Below are 19,209 nucleotides of genomic sequence, written 5' to 3' on the forward strand. Positions count from 1 at the left end.
GGAGAAATATAAAATAATTACAAATAAAAAAAGGGGGGAGGTGAAGAGACCTTAAATGTGCTACTCACCATCTCTCAGCCTATCCTCCCCTCAGGATGAAAAAAATAGAGAACCATGACCACCCCCAGGAAGAAGGGCACACTTAAAATGTAGAGGAAAAAATCATCTACAACCATAGTGTGAAATCAAATACTTATTGGGACACAGTATGAAGAAATAAAAAAATAAAAATAAAATTTTATTTGTGAGTCGCCTATCTGGCCGAATTAACGGCCACTCTAGGCGACGTACAACTTCACAGTAAAATACAATAAAATACAATAAAAGCCAATGAGGACCGCAACAATAATTAATATTACCATTAATATTTATATAAACATGACTCTCAAATATGTTTATGAATTACACAATCTGTAAATATATTTATAGTGCAATCCGATGTTTGTTTACTCAGAAGCAAGCCCCAATGTATTCAATGGGGCTTACTCAAACTGGGAAGTGTGCAGAGAACTACAGCCTCAAGTGATAAGGAACTTGTTCTTTCAACTTGTTCTTTTAAGTTGAGACCTTATCCCAGTCTGAGTCTGTGTTGGAATTGCTTTTTAATATGTTTTTAAGCCTTTTCTTTTTTTTTAAAATGTTTTTTAAAGCTTTTAAAAAATATTTTCAAAGATGTTTTAATATATTTTAAAGTCTGTTTTTATGATGTTTTAAAGTGCTTTTAGTGCTTTTGTTTGCCGCCCTGGGCCCCTGCTGGGAGGAAGGGCGGGATATAAATCAAATAATAAATAAATAAACTTCATTCACCCAACCCAAAATTCAGAATCATGCCGCTTTAGGCTGTTTTCCAACTGTTTATTCTTGCTTTATGGTTATTGGATTTTAAATGGCTTTGGTACTTTGGGGATGTATGGATGTGTGGATGTGTGGTTGTGGGGGAATTGTAATGACCTTTAATTTTAATTTTAATTTAATTTAGCAGTATCAGAGTGTTAGAGGCGGGTCTCCGGCTCATTATTGTTTTAGGGTGGATGGCCTGTCTGACTGGCGAACAGGGACAGGGGCATGTGCAAGTCAGGGGGGAGATGTGACAGGGAGGGTGAGGGGCCAAACTATAGAAAGAGTGGGCGGCAGACGCTGGAATGGTACTGTTGGCAGACCATGCCAGATGAGGGGAACATGGGATAGATGTGTAATACCCATCCCATGTTCCGGGTCTGTTCAGAACCAGACGACAACTGGGGGATGCAGGATTCCTACCGACCTTCGATTGTTGTTGTGTAATGCCAGGTCTGTAGTACAAAAAACATCGCATATCCATGATATAATCTTGGATGGGCAAGCAGACCTGGCATGTATTACGGAGACCTGGCTGGATGAGGCCTCAGCTCCCATTCTTGAGGCCATGTGTCCACCGGGTTTCCGTTATGCACAACAACCGAGGGTGGGAAGGCGGGGAGGGGGTGTGGCAGTCATCTATCGGGAGTCTCTAGTTTTTACCAGACCTCCTCTTCATAGGACTAAGTTTGTTGACTGCATGTACTGGAGGTTGGGCCCGAAGGGCAGTTTGGGGATCCTGCTTGTGTACCGCCCACCCCGCTGCACAGCAGACTCCCTGGCCGAGGTGCTAGAGGTGGTCTTGGCTGTACATGCGTTGTCCCCAGAGCTGTTAATTCTCGGGGACTTCAACGTACATGCTGAGGCCACTCTCGTAGGAGCCCCTCGGGATTTCCTGGAAACCATGGCTTCCTGGGAACTGCACCTTAGTAATATTGGGCCCACCCATGTAGCCGGTCATGCTCTCGACCTTATATTTGTCCTGGGAGGGGAGGGAAGTGTTCTGAAGCTGGGGGTGGCTTCTTCCACCCCTGTGTCATGGTCAGACCACTATCTGGTAAATATAGACTTCTCGATACCACACACCCTCCGTAGGGGAAAAGAACCTATTAAAATGGTCCGCCCCAGATGCCTAATGGATCCAGAAGGATTCCTGACTGCGCTTGGGGAATTGGAACCTGCTGAAGGCCACACAGTCGATACCCTGGTGATGGAGTGGAATGAGGGGATCACCAGGGCTCTGCACCGCGTGGCGCCGAAACGTCCTCTCCCCCTGAATAGAACTCAGTTAGCACCATGGTATACTCCACGGTTGCGTAATCTGAGACAGGAGGTGAGACGACTAGAACGCCGGTGGCGGAAATCCCATTCCGAAGATGTCCGGACACAGGTTAGAGCAGCAGTAACTGCCTACCAAGTGGCAATAAAGGCAGAAAAGAAGAGGTTCTTTGCTTCCTCTTTTGCGTCCGCAGAGTGCTGTCCCAGGAGGTTGTTCCAAGTGGTCCGAAGCCTGGTCGGTCCAGTTGCTCAGGAACCCTTGGAACAGTCTAAGGCCTCCTGTGACAAATTAGCAAAGCACTTTGCCAATAAAATCGAACATTTACGGAGCTCGATTCCGTACGCTGTGGATACAGTAAATGAAACAGAGTTGGCCAGTTGCAATCCGGTCAAATGGGATTGGTTTCGACCTCTTCCTTCTGAGGATGTGGACAAGGTGCTCTCGACTGTGAAGCCTACCACCTGTCTAACTGATCCTTGCCCATCGTGGCTCCTTGTGAGCTGCAAAGAGAAACTGGGTGAGGGGATTAAGGCGGTGGTCAATGCATCCTTGGAGGAGGGTGTAATGCCATTAGCACTCAAGGAGGCAATTGTAAAGCCCATCTTAAAGAAGTCCTCCTTGGATCCCCAAGTTTTGAATAACTTTCGCCCAATTTCGAATCTACCATTCCTGGGCAAGATCATTGAGCGAGTGGTGGCTAATTAGTTGTCGACACACTTGGATGAAACAGATTATTTGGATCCATACCAATCGGGTTTCAGGACTGGACAAGGAACTGAAACAACATTGGTTGCTCTGGTTGATGATATGAGGAGGGCATTAGATAGGGGAGAATTCACCTTTCTTGTCCTCCTGGATCTCTCAGCGGCTTTTGATACTGTCGACCACAGTATCCTTTTACATCGCCTGGAGGAATCGGGAATAGGAGGCACTGTACTACGGTGGTTCCATTCCTTTCTTTCCGATAGGCATCAACAGGTAGCATTGGGGGAGGAGGTTTCAGACCCTTGGCCTCTCAATTGTGGTGTGCCACAGGGCTCTATCCTCTCTCCCATGCTATTTAATATCTATATGAAGCCGCTGGGGACAATCATCAGGAGATTTGGGCTGCAGTGTCACCAATATGCGGATGACACTCAGCTCTATCTCTCGTTTAAATCTTCACCAGAGTCAGCTGTGGAGACCATGTCCAAGTGCCTGGAATCCGTGAGTGGATGGATGGGAAGGAACAGGCTAAAGTTGAATCCTGATAAGACTGAGGTGCTACTCGTGGGAGACAAGGGAAGGTTGGGAGATGTTGACCTGGTGTTCGATGGGGTGAAATTGCCCCTGAAGGACCAGGTCCGCAGCATTGGGGTTGTTCTTGATTCCAAGCTGTCCATGGAGGCTCAGATTTCGGCAGTGAGCCGGGCAGCTTGGTATCAATTACACCTCATTCGTAGACTGCAGCCCTACCTTCCTGCTCATCAGCTCCCACTGGTGGTACATGCCCTGGTCACCTTTCGGTTGGATTACTGTAATGCGCTCTACGTGGGGTTACCCTTGAAAATGGTCCGGAAATTACAACTTATACAAAATGCTGCGGCTCGACTACTTACAAACTGTCGCCGCCAGGAACACATCACTCCAGTGTTGTTCGACCTACACTGGCTTCCAGTTATTTTCCGGGCCCAATTCAAGGTGTTGGTATTAACCTTTAAATCCCTATACGGTCTCGGCCCAGTTTACCTGATGGAGCGCCTCCAGCGCCACCAACCATGCCGCCCAACAAGATCAGCCACACAGGACCTTCTCTCAATCCCGCCAACTAAAACAGCTAGGTTGGCAGGGACAAGAGAGAGGGCATTTTCAGTGGCGGCCCCCACTCTCTGGAACTCCCTCCTGTATGACCTTCGGCATGCCCCTTCCCTGAATGTATTCCGCCAAGCTTTGAAGACCTGGCTCTTCAGACAGGCCTTTGGGACTTACGGGGAGGGTTAAATTTTTACGACCAATAGCCTACTACTCTGTACTGGAATTGTTTTATTGTTTTATCGTTATATTGTATTTTATGATGTATTTTATTATGATGTAATGTATTGTTGTTAAATTGTACATCGCCTAGAGTGGCCATTGGCCAGATAGGCGACCCACAAATTAAATTATTGTTATTATTATTATTATTATTATTATTATTATTATTATTATTATTATTATTATTATTATTATTTCTTGTTGTGAGCTGCCCTGGTTTCCAACCCTACCTCACAGGGTCATTGAAAAGACTACACACACACACTGCAGATGTATAAATACATACAGCCCATATAATACTTTATTGTCAAACCAGTTGGTCATTGCAGAAAAATCAGTATTAGTTTTTAAAAAATCAGTATTAGTTTCCTACAGAATAAAAACTGTAATACCTAAGTAAGCCCTGCCTACTTGCTTTAAAATAGGACTGGAGGAGGGGGAGACAGAAAGACAACACAAACACAATTCTTTTTTACATTCACTCCAAAGTCCCATTGATTTTCAGCACATTCATAACCATGTCTACTCAAAAGTAAATCCTATTGAATTCAATGGGATTTACTCTGGAGATATGGGATTAGCAATGCTAAAATGCAAAAACAAGTATTGGGAAGGTTTTGAAAACACTGCCCAGGATCTGACTCCTAAAGACAAGAGGGGAAAAAACTGAAATGTATATACTTACCCAATTTATGAGATTTTCAGATAAACGGGGGGGGGGGGACCACCATTTTCTGGCCTTGCAATGAGGTTTACTAGACACTGCCACAGGTCAAACAAACACTTCACTGATTGGCTGCAATCTTGAACAGGCGGGGTTAAAGCTACAAAGTGCTATACAGTAGTTTAAAAAAAGATTTAACGGGGCGGCTGACGTTTTTATGTATATCTCGAGAACCGGACCACCTAGAAACTTAATTTTTTTTAAATTAAAGCTGAGAATCACCCCCCTCTGATAGTGTCACCTGGTGTGGTCTGCACCCCGCGCACCCCCCTAGTGATGCCACTGGGGGGCGGCTGACATTTTTATGTATATCTTGAGAACCGGACCACCTAGAAACTTAATTTTTTAAAAAATTAAAGCTGAGAGTCACCCCCCTCTGATGGTGTCATCTGGTGCAGTCTGCATCCCCCGCACCCCCTAGTGACGCCACTGGGACATGTGATCCAGCAACTCCTGACACCCTGAGAAAGAAGCAGGCAGCTTCCCTCTGGAACAAATAGCAACTACATAAGGGGGAACAAAAGAGGACACAGATTTGCCTAAATTTTGCAAGTGATTATACAACCACAAGAGTGGCTGTATACTATAGCCAGCATGGATTTTTCACATTCTGCAATGTTAAATTAAAAATACCCCCCATGCCATTCTGATCCTTCCCATAAGCTCATTTCAAAACAAAACCTTACAAAACTTATAGTCCTGAACTCAGAAACGCTTGCTTAACAACCCTGTCAATTTTCATGGTGATAAAGGACATTATACATTACCTACTAAAATGTCCCCTATATAAGTCTCCAAGATTAAAATTTCTTTCCTGCATCCTTCGCTCCTTGTCAAATAGACCTCCCCTGGAGCAGATATGCATCCTGTTAGCAGGTAATGATATATTTATAACCACTCAGGTGGCAAAATTTGCTCTAGCTGCAGGAAAAGTAAGAGTAAGTTACCTAAAACACATTGTGGGCTGAGTGGGATGTGCCCCTGCGCTAGTCTGACCGTAGTATCTACACACTAAGACATGGGGTGGGTCAGGGTATCTCCCTCTCACGAGAGAAAACTTTTATTTGAACTGTACCACTGCTTTTCCACTCTGTGTTGTTGAACTGTGTTTTATTGTAATATAATCTGCTTTTTAATATGTATTTTGTATCTTCCTTTTATATCTGTTTAATTGTGGTAGCCTATGGCTTTGAACAATAAGGATTTCATTCATTCATTCATGGCGATAAAACAGTCAGAGAGAACAGAGAGTTCAAAGTCTAAAAACAGAGAAAAAAACCCAGAGCCCTTTTCACCTTTTTTCTGTCAGAGTTGTCATAATCTGTTGAAATTCATTAAAAATCAGCCATGTTCACAGAGTACCTGGAATCCTAATACGGACCTTGCCCCATACTCTGACCTTCATCGTCTGCAGTTTAAAAGTTAAAAAAATGCCTGGCTGATTTTTAATTAATTTAAGAAATTTTGCATTGAACTGAATGATAGTGTCAGGCATGCTCAGTAAGAATCAACTGTCAGTGTTCTAAAAGCCAGGCTCACAGCTGCTGGGCTTGGCTAATCAGGGGGCCACACCCACACCAGACGTTGATTTCACTTGAGACAGTCATGGCTTCCCCCAAAGAATCCTGGGAAGTATAGTTTGTGAAGGGTGCTGAGAGGAGACTGCTATTCCACTGACAGACCTCCAGTGGCCAGAGTGGTTTAACAGTCAGCCACTCTGATTGAAGCTCTGTGAGGGGAACAGGGCATCTCCTAGCAACTCTCAGCATCCTTCACTAACTACACTTCCCAGGATTCTCTGAGAGAAGCCATGACTGTCCAAAGTGAAATAAAGCCCTGGTGTGGATGTGGCCAGGGACAGATTTGGTTTAAATTTGGGTGGGAGACTACATGTGCCTGCTGTAGAATAAAAAGGTGAGGGGAAGCTGAAAAGCAATGATACTGTTCACAATGTTTTCCTTTTGGAAAGAAAAGGGGGTTTCCCTCTACCCAGTGCCCACCCACCCAATCTTCTCCCATTCCCCTCCTCCTACCCTCCCTGCCCCTCCCCCAGGTTAGTGTTGGACTACGACCTGGGAGACCAGGATTCAAATCTCCACACAGCCATGAAGCTCACTGGGTGACCTTGGGCCAGTCACTGCCTCTCAGCCTCAGAGGAAAGCAATGGTAAAACCACCTCTAAATACCGTTTACCATGAAAACCCTATTCATAGGCTCACCATAAGTCAGGATAGACTTCAAAGCAGTCCATTTCCATTTTCAAACATGATTGCACAGAAATAAATCCCATTGAACTCAAAAAGTACGCAAATGATCTAACCCACCCTCCCTTCTCCTCCCTCCTATCCCCTCCCTCTTGCCCCTTTCCTCCCCCTTCCTTTGCTCCTCCCTCTTCCTCCCACTGCCCCCTTCCCCTTCCAATACCCTCCTTCCCCTCCCCTCTCCTCCCCCTCCCCTTCTTCCTCCCCATGGTCAGTTTTACCTATCTTATTCATGATTCCACAGGAGTAAACTCCATTGAGACAGCCAGTGTGGTATAGTGGTTAAGGTGTTGGACTACAACCTGGGAGACCAGGATTCGAATCCCCACATAGCCATGAAGCTCACTGGGTGACCTTGGGCCAGTCACTGCCTCTCAGCCTCATGAAAACCCTATTCATAGGGTTGCCATAAATCAGAATCGACTTGAAGGCAGTACAAATCCCATTGAACTCAATAAGCATGCAAATGATGACTGGCCTTCACCTCCAACCCCTCTCCTCTCCCTTCCTCCTCCCCTCCCCTCTTCCTTCTTCCTCCTTTTCCTCCCACTACAGCCCTCCCTCCCTCCGCCCTGTCAGTTATACCTATCCAAAGCATGATTGCACGGGAGTAAATTGCACTGAACTCAATAAACATCCAAATGATCAAACCTGTCCTTCTCCTCTCCTCCCCCCTGCCTGCTCCCATCACCCTCCTCCCCTCTGCCCTTCCTCCCCTCACTCCTCCACCTCCTCCCCATCCCCTGTGGTCAGTTTCACCTGTCCTAAGCATGAATGCAGGGGAGTAAATCCCACTAAACTCAATACGCATGCAAATGATCAATCCATTCTTAGCAAACTTGCACAGGATCCCATTTCTTACCTCCCAGATTAAAAAAGACTTCTAATCCACTTCCTGCGTATCTTGGAAGAATTTGGTTACAGAGAGCTGTTTGCTAGTCGGGCGGGATATAAGCTGAATAAAATAATAAATAAATAAATAAATGTGCCTCTGAGCATATGGTGAGTGGTGGCAACACCTGTAATCAGCCAAAATAACAGAAAGAAGACATGTGTTCTGCTGATCTTGTTTTAGCAGGGAGAAAGCAACATTATTAAGACAGTTGATAGAGTTCAGATGGTCACTTTAAATATGTGAAGTACGGCAACACTTTGCAAAATTTACACTAAAAAAACTCCAAAAATAATTGTGGAATAATGGCATTGACTATTCTGCAGAATAGTCTCCAGTGGACATCAGGAGTGTCTCAGTTTGCACAACATAAAACAGTGGGAGGTAAAATATATTCTAGGTGTGCTCTATGTTTTTAATTGACCGTGCCCACCTTTCCTTAAATGAAGTGGTTTAAACAAAGCAGGCTGAAAACATGCATCCTCTTTTTTCCAATAGCTAAGAGTCATTGCTGAAGTAGCAACATATTGTAATCAGTCTGATTTTACATCAAACTACAGTTTCAGATTCAAGCAAATGGCTGCCCATTTGCTACCTGGCCAGGTTCAAGGTTCTAGTTTTGGTGTACAAAGCCCTATACAGCTCGGGGCCAGGATACCTGAAAGACTGTCTTACCCCTTATATGCCCAGTCGATCACTGCGCTCTATAGGTGAGGGCCTCCTGCAGATACCATCTTATCAGGAGGTTCGTTCTGCACAATATAGGGAACGGACCTTCAGTGTAGCAGCACCTACCCTGTGGAATTTTCCCTCCCTTTGAATATTAGGCAGGCGCCATCTCTGCTATCTTTTCGGCGCCTTTTGAAGACTTTCCTCTTTCAACAAGCCTTTTAGGTTGAGCCCTATCCCAGTATGCATCTGTGTTAGAATTGCTTAATATGTTTTTTAATAATGTTTTTAACCCTTTTTTAAAGTTGTTTTTTTTACGCTGTTTTGTTTTAATGTATTTTAAGATCTGTTTTTATGATTTTAAAGTGTTTTTAGTGCTTTGTTTGCTGCCCTGGGCTCCTGCTGGGAGGAAGGGCAGGATACAAATTAAATAATAAATAAATAAAATAAATAAAGTGTTAATGCACCCAAAATAGAAATAGAGCATAACCTCCAATTTGAAACACAAAAGGCTGTCTTCCCCATCATATGACATTGACCAATAAAAAGGCTTTGACATTATTGAAAATAAATTTGACACAGATTTCTAGGATGAATAATGAAGGAAATAAAATTTTCTAGATTAGATTCTCTGTAAAAATATTAGTAACACAGGAAAGAAGCAAAGTCAGAAGAACACCAACAAACATACAAAAATACAATTCTCCATCTTTGAAGATGGCAGGTGTGGCCACCACTCACCATATGCTCAGATGCACACATTACCAAATTCTTCCACGCTACACAGGAAGTGGATTGGACTGTGAAAGACCAACCCAAATTGTGTTTGCATTTTGACAAATTTGTAGAGCTGTACAATATCTCAGAGTAGAGGTCAGGTTTCCTGCTCCCCTGGTGCATTCACTATAGCTGCCGAATTTCCTTACTTTTTAAAGTTTCATAGAAATATCTGTGGGCTATAGGTATGTTCTTAAACCACAAGGTTTTTTGCCTATTAGTGAATAATTTATAGGTTTGCTCAGGGCTTGTGTTGGGTCATAAGGGCTGTGCACAGCCTTAGAAAATGGCTTTGCAAAAAGGTGTATATTGGGCAAAACTGATTATAAAAATGTGTGTATTAGGAAAAATTGACAATGAAGAGCTGATGAATTTTCAAGAGGATTTTAAATATATATTATATATATATATATATATATATTATTGCAAACTGATGTGGAAAGGTGGGGAACTGACTTTCAGACTGGAAAAATCAGAAATTGAGAGTAACCAGAATTGACAGATTCACGCATCGTATGGCCGATAAGAGCAACAGGCAGCTAAATTGGAGGGCTTATTCAAAACACACTTTGGGATACATAATTCTTGCCCTAATGATGCATTTCCTTCACGCACCTAACTGAGCCCATTTCAGGTGGCAGCAACCACTGGAAAATAAGAGGCTGCTGACTCCACTGAGTGGCAACCAAGGGAGAGAGGGAGTCGGCATCCATCTTGGGACATTGTAAGATGGTGGCACAGACACATGGCTGATAGGTCAGCACTGTGCAGGTATCTGATTGCTGGCTGTCAGTCACCTAGCATGGGAGCTACTGTCATGGTCTGCACTGAGCTTTGCTGGCCAATCAGCAGCCCTTGTATCTCCCCAGTGTTCGTCTAACAGCCCCCATGCAACCACTGCCACTTTGCAATGCCCATCAGTCACTCCTCCCCTCATTCACCTCTAACTTCCCAGCACACCCCCTCACTGGCTGGTTGCTGATGATCAAATTGTTGGCCATGATAGTCAACTAAGGCCTTCCTAGGCTCTTTTGCTCTTTTGCTCTGTGCTGTGTAACTGGCAGGATATATTTATTAATTTTAACCTCCAAGCACTTTCACAGACAATATCCTATACAGCCCCACTGAAATGCCTGTCTGGCTCACAGAATGGTACCTCAGTGAATGGAAGAGAGAAATGTTGGCCCAGGACCAACTTGACTCTTACAAAAAGTGTCCTGGGATCTTTAATATGGAGTAGGCAAAACTTTGACTCTTTTCAGCCTCCCTTCAAAAGCCAACACACATGGTGCAACTCAATAAAGCCTAAATTATCTCTCTTTGAAAGATGAAGGACAGATGTTTAACACCCCCCTCCCGGTGAGGAGTGAACTGATGGTTACTAAAATTCAAAAGAATGCAACATGTAGCTTTAGCCACTAAGCCCACCTGTCTGACTGAGGGATGTGCCCCATAACTTACCTTCCTGTAAGCCCCTTTGCAAACATATATTGTACATGCATAGCAACGGTTGCATTTAACTTGTCATATGCTGATACTGGCACACAAATTCTATTTCCCATAGTTAAAGAAAAACATCAGGCTCAATGGCGTGGAACATCCACTCCAAATTACAAGGAAGTTAAGTTTACTTTGCTGCAATAGTAGCAGTAGAGGCTCTGTTCCTTATTCAGGTTGACACAAGCCCCTAACCAGATGCCAGGAAATCTAGACAACACCTGGAAGGCAATTCTTTACAATTTGTATGCGCCAGAACATGAATACAAAGAATTAGGCATTTATTCTGGTGCATAGGTTAAAAGGTGAGAACGCTGGGACTTGGGGGAAAGCATTCTTGCCTACCGATAATTTGATATATTACTGTAGAACAGGGATCACCACCTTTTCCAAGGTAGAAGCCATTTTGAGAAAGGGTCATGGGCACCAGTCACAAAATGGCTGCTGTGGGAATGTAGTATAATGTAAAATGACTGCCATGTCGAAGGAGGAGAAGGAGAAGAAGGGGGCACAAAAAGGTATAGCCATGCCCCCTCCCATTAGCTGTCCCATCAGTGGAGGAGAAATGAGGACATGTTTAAGGGGCAGGTGCACTGTAGGAGAGACTGAGCCAGTACAAATAGGAACTGCACAAGAAGACTAAACAGTCTGTTGTGTATTGTGGATTTATGGATATTTACTGAGACCTTTTGCGGGTGCCAGAGGAGGTTCTGCCAGGCACGCTGATGATACCTATTGTAAAAAAAAATGTGGATGTCTCCCATGTCCAAAGCAATCTCCCCACTTCAGATGGGCAGATTACCCATTCTCTGCAGTGTCAAGAGGCTTTAAGGAAGGTCAGCTTTAGTGTTGGTTAGAGTTCTGGCATCCAAGCCAGCTGTGATTCAGTGCTAGATTGAGGACATTTCACCAGGGGCAGGTCACAGACCTGTAGGAGACAAGTAGCTACAGCAGATGAGTATAGTCTATGTAAACCATCTGGAACATCTTCAGGTTCCCCAGGAAAAGGACTGTCTGCTAAATTCAGTTTTGAAAACAAATTCCTAGCCACAGAACATGCTCAGAGACACCCTGTTATTTCATTCCAACTCTATGCCTTCAGCATTTGGCTCTGCTTGGTAGATCTTGGGGTTCTAGTGAAAAAGCAAGGTAGACCTGGCAAGTCTGAAATTTGCGTATCCCTGGTGTAGTGGGTACAGTGCTGGACTAGGACTAGGGAGGGCTGGGTTCAACTCTTTAGTCAATGAATTTCAGATATGGAACCTTGGACCAGTCACTATTTCTCAGCCTAACCAATCTCATAGTGTTGTGATGATGTTGATGAAATGAGGAGGGGGAGACCATGGATATTGCCTTGGGCTTCTTTGAGGAAAGGTGGATTAAAAATAAAATAAGTCACCCATTATCTTTTGCAAATTTGCAAGTCCTGTTTTTCTCCAACTGAGAATGAGTGGCAATATAGCACTTCAGAGCTTGGAAAAGTTACTTTTTTGAACTACAGCTCCCATCAGCCTAATCCAGTGGCCATGTTGCCTAGGGCTGATGGGAGTTGTAGTTCAAAAAAGTAACTTTTCCAAGCTCTTGCCCTACTTTCCTGCTCTTTCCTATTTCAATCCATGATCTGCTTTCCCACCTGGCCGACAGCTTTCTGACTATTGTGACCTCATGTGGTTTCCAGTTACTTCTGACCATCTCTGTAGCCAGGCTGGGGAACACCGCCTCTCCCCTCAAGCTGTGCTTCTCCCCCCCCCAGATTTTTTGGGGAAATTATATTTTTAATTTGTCACATGGCAGACAGTGATAGCCTCCATGTAAAAAAGGATGGCTTACTTAGAACAGGAGCAATTTAAGAACAGGACCCTCTGAAAATTCAGTGAATATGGCAGGACGAGTGCACAACAAAAGCCTCATCTTGAACAGCCCCCAAAAGTCTGCTCACTCAAGATTTTCCCTAACTGAAGGTGGATTTTTCATTATCACAATCACCCTATACTTACTGAAGTGTTCCTGAAAAGAACACCCTGTATAAGTAACATGTCCCTTGAATAATTAAATATTAGAATTCTGTAATATGGGCTAGAGTTAGACCCTTTGGACTTTATTTTGCTCTGCTTATCAGTTTCAGTTGTGTTCTCTACCCAGCCAGCAATAAAGAAGCATGTTTGTTTGCCTGCAGTAAGAATTGGTTTGTTTATTCTGCAGAAATTATGAGTAGAGAAGTACTGGGTGCTTAAAGTGATCTGGAAAAAATATACTTTAAGTTACCCTTTATTGTTTTAAAGGACTCACTAAACACATAATCACAGTGGGTCTTCTTCTTTTTCTTGAGTACTTGATGGCAAAGGATGAAAACAGTCCTAGAGGAATAGAAGCACTGCTATGCACACTGCAGCTAGCTGCTGGCTAGCCACCTAGGTTATAACTCAGGGCTATCTTTTGATTTTGCCAGTGTGTGCAGCTCAGCATGAGGTCTTTTCAGGGTCTCTTGGCAGAAAAATCAACCCAACATCCAGAAAAAAAATCTAATTGCTTTCCAGAATTAGTATCCAATTGCTTAGTTAGTCCTTTATACAGCAACCAGTTAAAACGTTTTCCCTTGACTGTCCAATAGGAAGGAAAATCTAAGGGTCAGGAACATGGCATAAAATGAGGAATTCTCAAGGAGGAGCTAACACTGTTTAGTGACCCCTTGTTCACTGTATCCTTAACATCCTTTTTTCTGATGAAACAAAGAAATACCTAATTACTGGTGTTCATACTAAATTTTCTGTTAACTTGACCTTTACATAGCCCATTATGTAAGTGAACACACACCCTGAGTGAAGGAGGAGTGAGGGGGAAGGTCACTGTCTTTCTCTTCTGTTGGCCTGGCCCTCACATCCTCTCCCCCAGTGAGGCAGGGAGGGCAGTGGCGTCACTAGGGTTGGTGTCACCAGGTGCGGTAACTCCTGGTGTCACCCCCATGGACCTCCTCCCGTATCAGACCATACAGAATCCTTAGTAATGTTTTTTGTACTAATGTTACTCGTAAATTGTAATTCCCATATATCACTGAATGTAATGGCAATAGTAGTGACATAAACAACTAGCAAAATTAAAATTACACCTTTAAATTACAATATCATACGCACAGCTCAAATTCTTGCTCTTATTACTAATGGGAGTTAATTATCTTGCATATGCCCATAGTAAATTTTCAGATACTTTCAGACCCTCAGCAATTTTCAAGTGGTCTATGTAGAAGAAAGGTTTGGGAACCCCTGGAATAAGACACCTGCTTATGTCCCTATGCTGCTCTCTCCCCTCATTTAGGTGCCTGGGATGCATGCGTGTGGACATACCTCCTTACAATTATGGAAAGTGATTCTTAATAATAAGTCTCCAGACACAAAGTTACATAGGTATTTATCAGTTGTTTAGTAGAAAATTCAGAGCTGCAGGGTCCCTTCATGATAGTTACAGCCCAGAGCTTGGAAAAGTTACTTTTTTTGAACTACAACTCCCATCAGCCCAGTGCAATGGCCATGCTGGCTGGGGCTGATGGGAGTTGTAGTTTAAAAAAGTAACTTTTCCAAGCTCTGTTACAGCCACGTACACCCTTTTTTGCTCCTGGATTAAGAATGAGATCTTTGTTAATGCATTCTCTCACAACAACAAACATCTCTAGGAGCCAATCAGCATGAAAGTGGAGAGCGTTAGCAACTGAGAAGAGTCTTCCCAGTGGCTGACTCACCTCCTTTCACTCTGATTGGCTCCAATCTGCAGAAAAGGCAAGGAAGCATATTAGAAGACTCTTTTCAGTGACTTTTTTTAAAAAAATGTTTTTAAAGCTTTTAAAAAATATTTTCAAAGATGTTTTAATATATTTTAAAGTCTGTTTTTATGATGTTTTAAAGTGCTTTTAGTGCTTTTGTTTGCCGCCCTGGGCCCCTGCTGGGAGGAAGGGCGGGATATAAATCAAATAATAAATAAATAAACTTCATTCACCCAACCCAAAATTCAGAATCATGCCGCTTTAGGCTGTTTTCCAACTGTTTATTCTTGCTTTATGGTTATTGGATTTTAAATGGCTTTATTTCTTGTTGTGAGCTGCCCTGGTTTCCAACCCTACCTCACAGGGTCGTTGGAAAGACTACACACACACACTGCAGATGTATAAATACATACAGCCCATATAATAGTTTATTGTCAAACCAGTTGGTCATTGCAGAAAAATCAGTATTAGTTTTTAAAAAATCAGTATTAGTTTCCTACAGAATAAAAACTGTAATACCTAAGTAAGCCCTGCCTACTTGCTTTAAAATAGGACTGGAGGAGGGGGAGACAGAAAGACAACACAAACACAATTCTTTTTTACATTCACTCCAAAGTCCCATTGATTTTCAGCACATTCATAACCATGTCTACTCAAAAGTAAATCCTATTGAATTCAATGGGATTTACTCTGGAGATATGGGATTAGCAATGCTAAAATGCAAAAACAAGTATTGGGAAGGTTTTGAAAACACTGCCCAGGATCTGACTCCTAAAGACAAGAGGGGAAAAAACTGAAATGTATATACTTACCCAATTTATGAGATTTTCAGATAAACGGGGGGGGGGATGAACCACCATTTTCTGGCCTTGCAATGAGGTTTACTAGACACTGCCACAGGTCAAACAAACACTTCACTGATTGGCTGCAATCTTGAACAGGCGGGGTTAAAGCTACAAAGTGCTATACAGTAGTTTAAAAAAAGATTTAACGGGGGCGGCTGACGTTTTTATGTATATCTCGAGAACCGGACCACCTAGAAACTTAATTTTTTTTAAATTAAAGCTGAGAGTCACCCCCCTCTGATGGTGTCACCTGGTGCGGTCCGCACCCCCCGCACCCCCCTAGTGATGCCACTGAGGGAGGGATTGGCTGGTGCTATGCACCGCTCACCCCCCCATGCCCCATCTAGAAATGTGGCTGCCCCACCTAATGAGGAAGGCTGGCTACAGGGCTGCTTCAGACTCTTCTGCAACAGTTTGGGATGGGGTTTTCTGAAAGTCTTGATGTCAAGCTTATCCAAATAGGGTTTTTTTCTAATTCATGTCTCACTCCTTGATCTTGATGAAAAGCAAGTTATACTTTTACAAACAGTTCTCAATATTATGTTCATTATTATACACATTCTTATATGTATATTATATGCATATGCATCCCAAGTTTCCTAAAGTAACATGAAGAGACACATACAACAATGCATATAAAAATATTTAAGATAATACTTCTCAAATTATGGTGCAGAAATATAGTACCATATGAGGCTTGACTCTTTTATAGGTATTATATGTATAATAAACTCTCTTTTTTCATATGATTTTGCATATAATCAGTCAGGTTTATTTTAAAAAATGGCTATACACAAGCGGCTTGAGCAGAAGCGGGCACACTGTGCAAGAAGTGGTTTGTTGCAGGTAAAGCTTGATCAGGTCATACCCTTCAGATTCCATATATAAATATAGATTTCTCTTCCATCCATAGCAATACATAGGCCCCCTATGAAATGGAAATAGACTGCCTTCAAGTCGATCCCGACTTATGGCGACCCTGTGAATAGGGTTTTCATGGTAAACGGTATTCAGAGGTGGTTTACCATTGCCTCCCTCTGAGGTTAGTCCTCCCCAGCTGGCTAGAGATTGCTCAGCTTGCCACAGCTGCACAAGCCAGCCCCTTCCTTGTCCGCAACTGCCAGCTGGGGGGCAACTGGGCTCCTTGGGACTATGCAGCTTGCCCACGGCTGCACAGGTGGCAGGGCACATAACCCCTGAGCCACTCACTGTGGGGGTGATCTTTAGTTGGCCCTTGACACCCAGGAGTCACAAGCGGAGATTTGAACTCACAGACTTTGGACTCCCAGCCAGGCTCTCCTCCCCACTGTGCTATACCAGGCCCCCTATAGGTCTCCCAAAATATCACATTGAGTGCTGTTCTTTAACAGAAAGGCAAGACAGAAGCCATTGTAACAAAACAGAAGCAGACAAATAAAAGAGCAAGTTATTATCCCCAAATGGGTTTTCAATCGTCCCACATTACTTGTGCAGTAACGGAGCGATGCAGATGATGCAGAAAGTAAGTCGCAGAGAGGAAAACCTAGGATTCCTTCTGTTATGGGCTAAGCCCCTTCTTTTCATTTCTTTGTATTTGTTTCCCACTGAAGTGCCTGTTTTTCTGTCAAGCTCTCTCTGTTACAAAGCAGTCCCCCCCCCCAAATCTCATTCACGCACTGCAGCCTGTCTGCTAAGTCTGAAAACTGACACACAGAGATAACAAGTCTGGGAAGAGAGCCAGCACATGCACTTGCAGAGACAGAATTCCTCAAAAGGTAGTTAATGGTAGAGATGTCTTACAGCAAGGGCTCAATGCTCAGTGCTCAGCAGGGATTCAGGACTCGGGCCAGGTTCTAAGAGGCACACCTTTTGACAAGAACGGGAATAAAAAAGACAAACACCCAGTGTTCAGGACCAGTGCTATTTGCCTGGCTGAAGCATGTATCCCACCTATCCCAGCTGATGGTGAGAGGTATTATTATATGTTTCTGTATTTCCAAATATTTTGTAACTCTGTTTTAGTAAGACTTTGTGTTTGGGCTCATCCTTTTTACCACATTGTAACTGAACAGGTTCTCTGACTTGAAGGTTTTATACTTGAAAGTTTAAAGTTTCTGTACTTCATATATTGATTGTATACTGTAATGTACCTTGCTTCTGATATGTATTTCTGATTTTGATATGTTGACCAAGGCTGACAAGAATGCATTTAATAGTGGTACTGTGTAAGACATGAATAAACAGAATATTATAAGGATATTCTGCTGTCAACTTCCCATTTATTTTTCCGGTACCTCCCAAGACCCACAGATATGTGGGTGGGACCTCCAACCAATAACCTGCCTGATCAGATGACTACTGTTGGAGACAGTGAGAGCTTGGCAAGCACAACATCTGACACATAAGGACTCTGAATAGCCAACAGGCAAAGGAGAGAAAGGAAGAACTCTCGATCCTGTGCATTCACTAGAAAATGGTCTGGTCTTGTCAGTTTCACTTCCCTGTCAGTTGGCGGCAAGGTCTAAAAGGAACCTAATGAAGCTACAGGTACAACATACTCAAGTTATTTTGGCATTTGAGGTAGAAAAATCCCACAAGTGCTTCTCCCTGGAAGTAAAAATACAATGATTATGATGATGATGCCACCACCGCCAACAAATTAAAATAACAATTTTCTGCACTTTGATGACACCCAATACCAGCTGTTCCACTCTGCCTAATGATGGGGCCAGCCTGCTGGTTTGTAAAATGTAAGTGATATTAGTAAACCTGAAAAGATACAAAGGTGAAGCTGACCTGGCCAACTTTCAAGGTAGCTAGCCTGGCATTTTGCTTTGGCTCGGTTGTTAAACTGGAGCCAGAACCAGGCTACAACCCCAGGATAAGCCCTAGGTTCCAAAAGCCCTAACCGCACAACTGCTAAATTGTTCATGAAGCCCTACTTTGAGCTATGGAGACATCCAAACTGAAGCTGATTTTATTATTCTCAATCTTCTGGGCTATGGGTACAAGCTGCTAGCCTAAATGCTCCTCCCCAGAGAAGCTACAAAAGGAACAACTAAAGGCTTTAGTACTGCAGTGATCCCAGGTTGGAATCTTGGTGTAAAACTGGGACAGTCTCACAAAGGCCAGCACTTTCCAGAAAGAATGATATCTTCCCAGCTCTTGGCATCACCATTGTGGTAGGTAGCTTAGTCCATGTGGTGCTAAACAAACCGCAAGAGAGCTTTCATGGGTAGATCATCCTGGGCAGGCTACATTGCGTAAACGTGCTGCCCTGCCTGCAGCTGTTGAAATATCAAGTTTCATAATCACCTGCTCTGGCTGAGCGTACAGGAACTTGCTTGTCAGACAAAAAGCCCAGTAATTACTCTGTACTCATCCACACCTTTCCTGTTTGCCTCCTAATTGAAGCTTAATGGCCTTTGTCTCATTGTTTGCAAGGTAGATGAGCAATTAGCACAACAGCTGGCTGAGAAATAATTGCAATACCTCTACATTACTTGTCCACTTTTGGTAAATTTAACATAAGATCTGCTCCTTCCATTTCTCTAGAGGTAGAGTGTTGGGCCCTGATTCAGAAAGAGCTGCATGTAACATGGTGGTTTGCTCATCAAGAATTCCTGTCAGCGATATAAAGCAGAGATAGGTGTACATCCCTATTCACAAGATGTAGTCTAGT

The 19,209-nt window shown here is 43.3% G+C and overlaps 1 long non-coding RNA gene across 2 annotated transcripts in view; it reads left to right on the top strand.

Moving 5' to 3' along the window:
* LOC133384494 (uncharacterized) overlaps positions 1-19,209 on the top strand; it is a 31,986-nt gene that overhangs the window by 6,497 nt on the left and 6,280 nt on the right. For both annotated transcript variants that reach the window (XR_009762587.1, XR_009762586.1), the window contains exon 2: positions 17,830-18,074. This is a non-coding gene — a long non-coding RNA (uncharacterized LOC133384494). The remainder of the gene's footprint in view (positions 1-17,829; positions 18,075-19,209) is intronic.

Source organism: Rhineura floridana, chromosome 4 (assembly GCF_030035675.1).
Source record: "Rhineura floridana isolate rRhiFlo1 chromosome 4, rRhiFlo1.hap2, whole genome shotgun sequence".
In the NCBI taxonomy this organism is placed as follows: domain Eukaryota; kingdom Metazoa; phylum Chordata; class Lepidosauria; order Squamata; family Rhineuridae; genus Rhineura; species Rhineura floridana.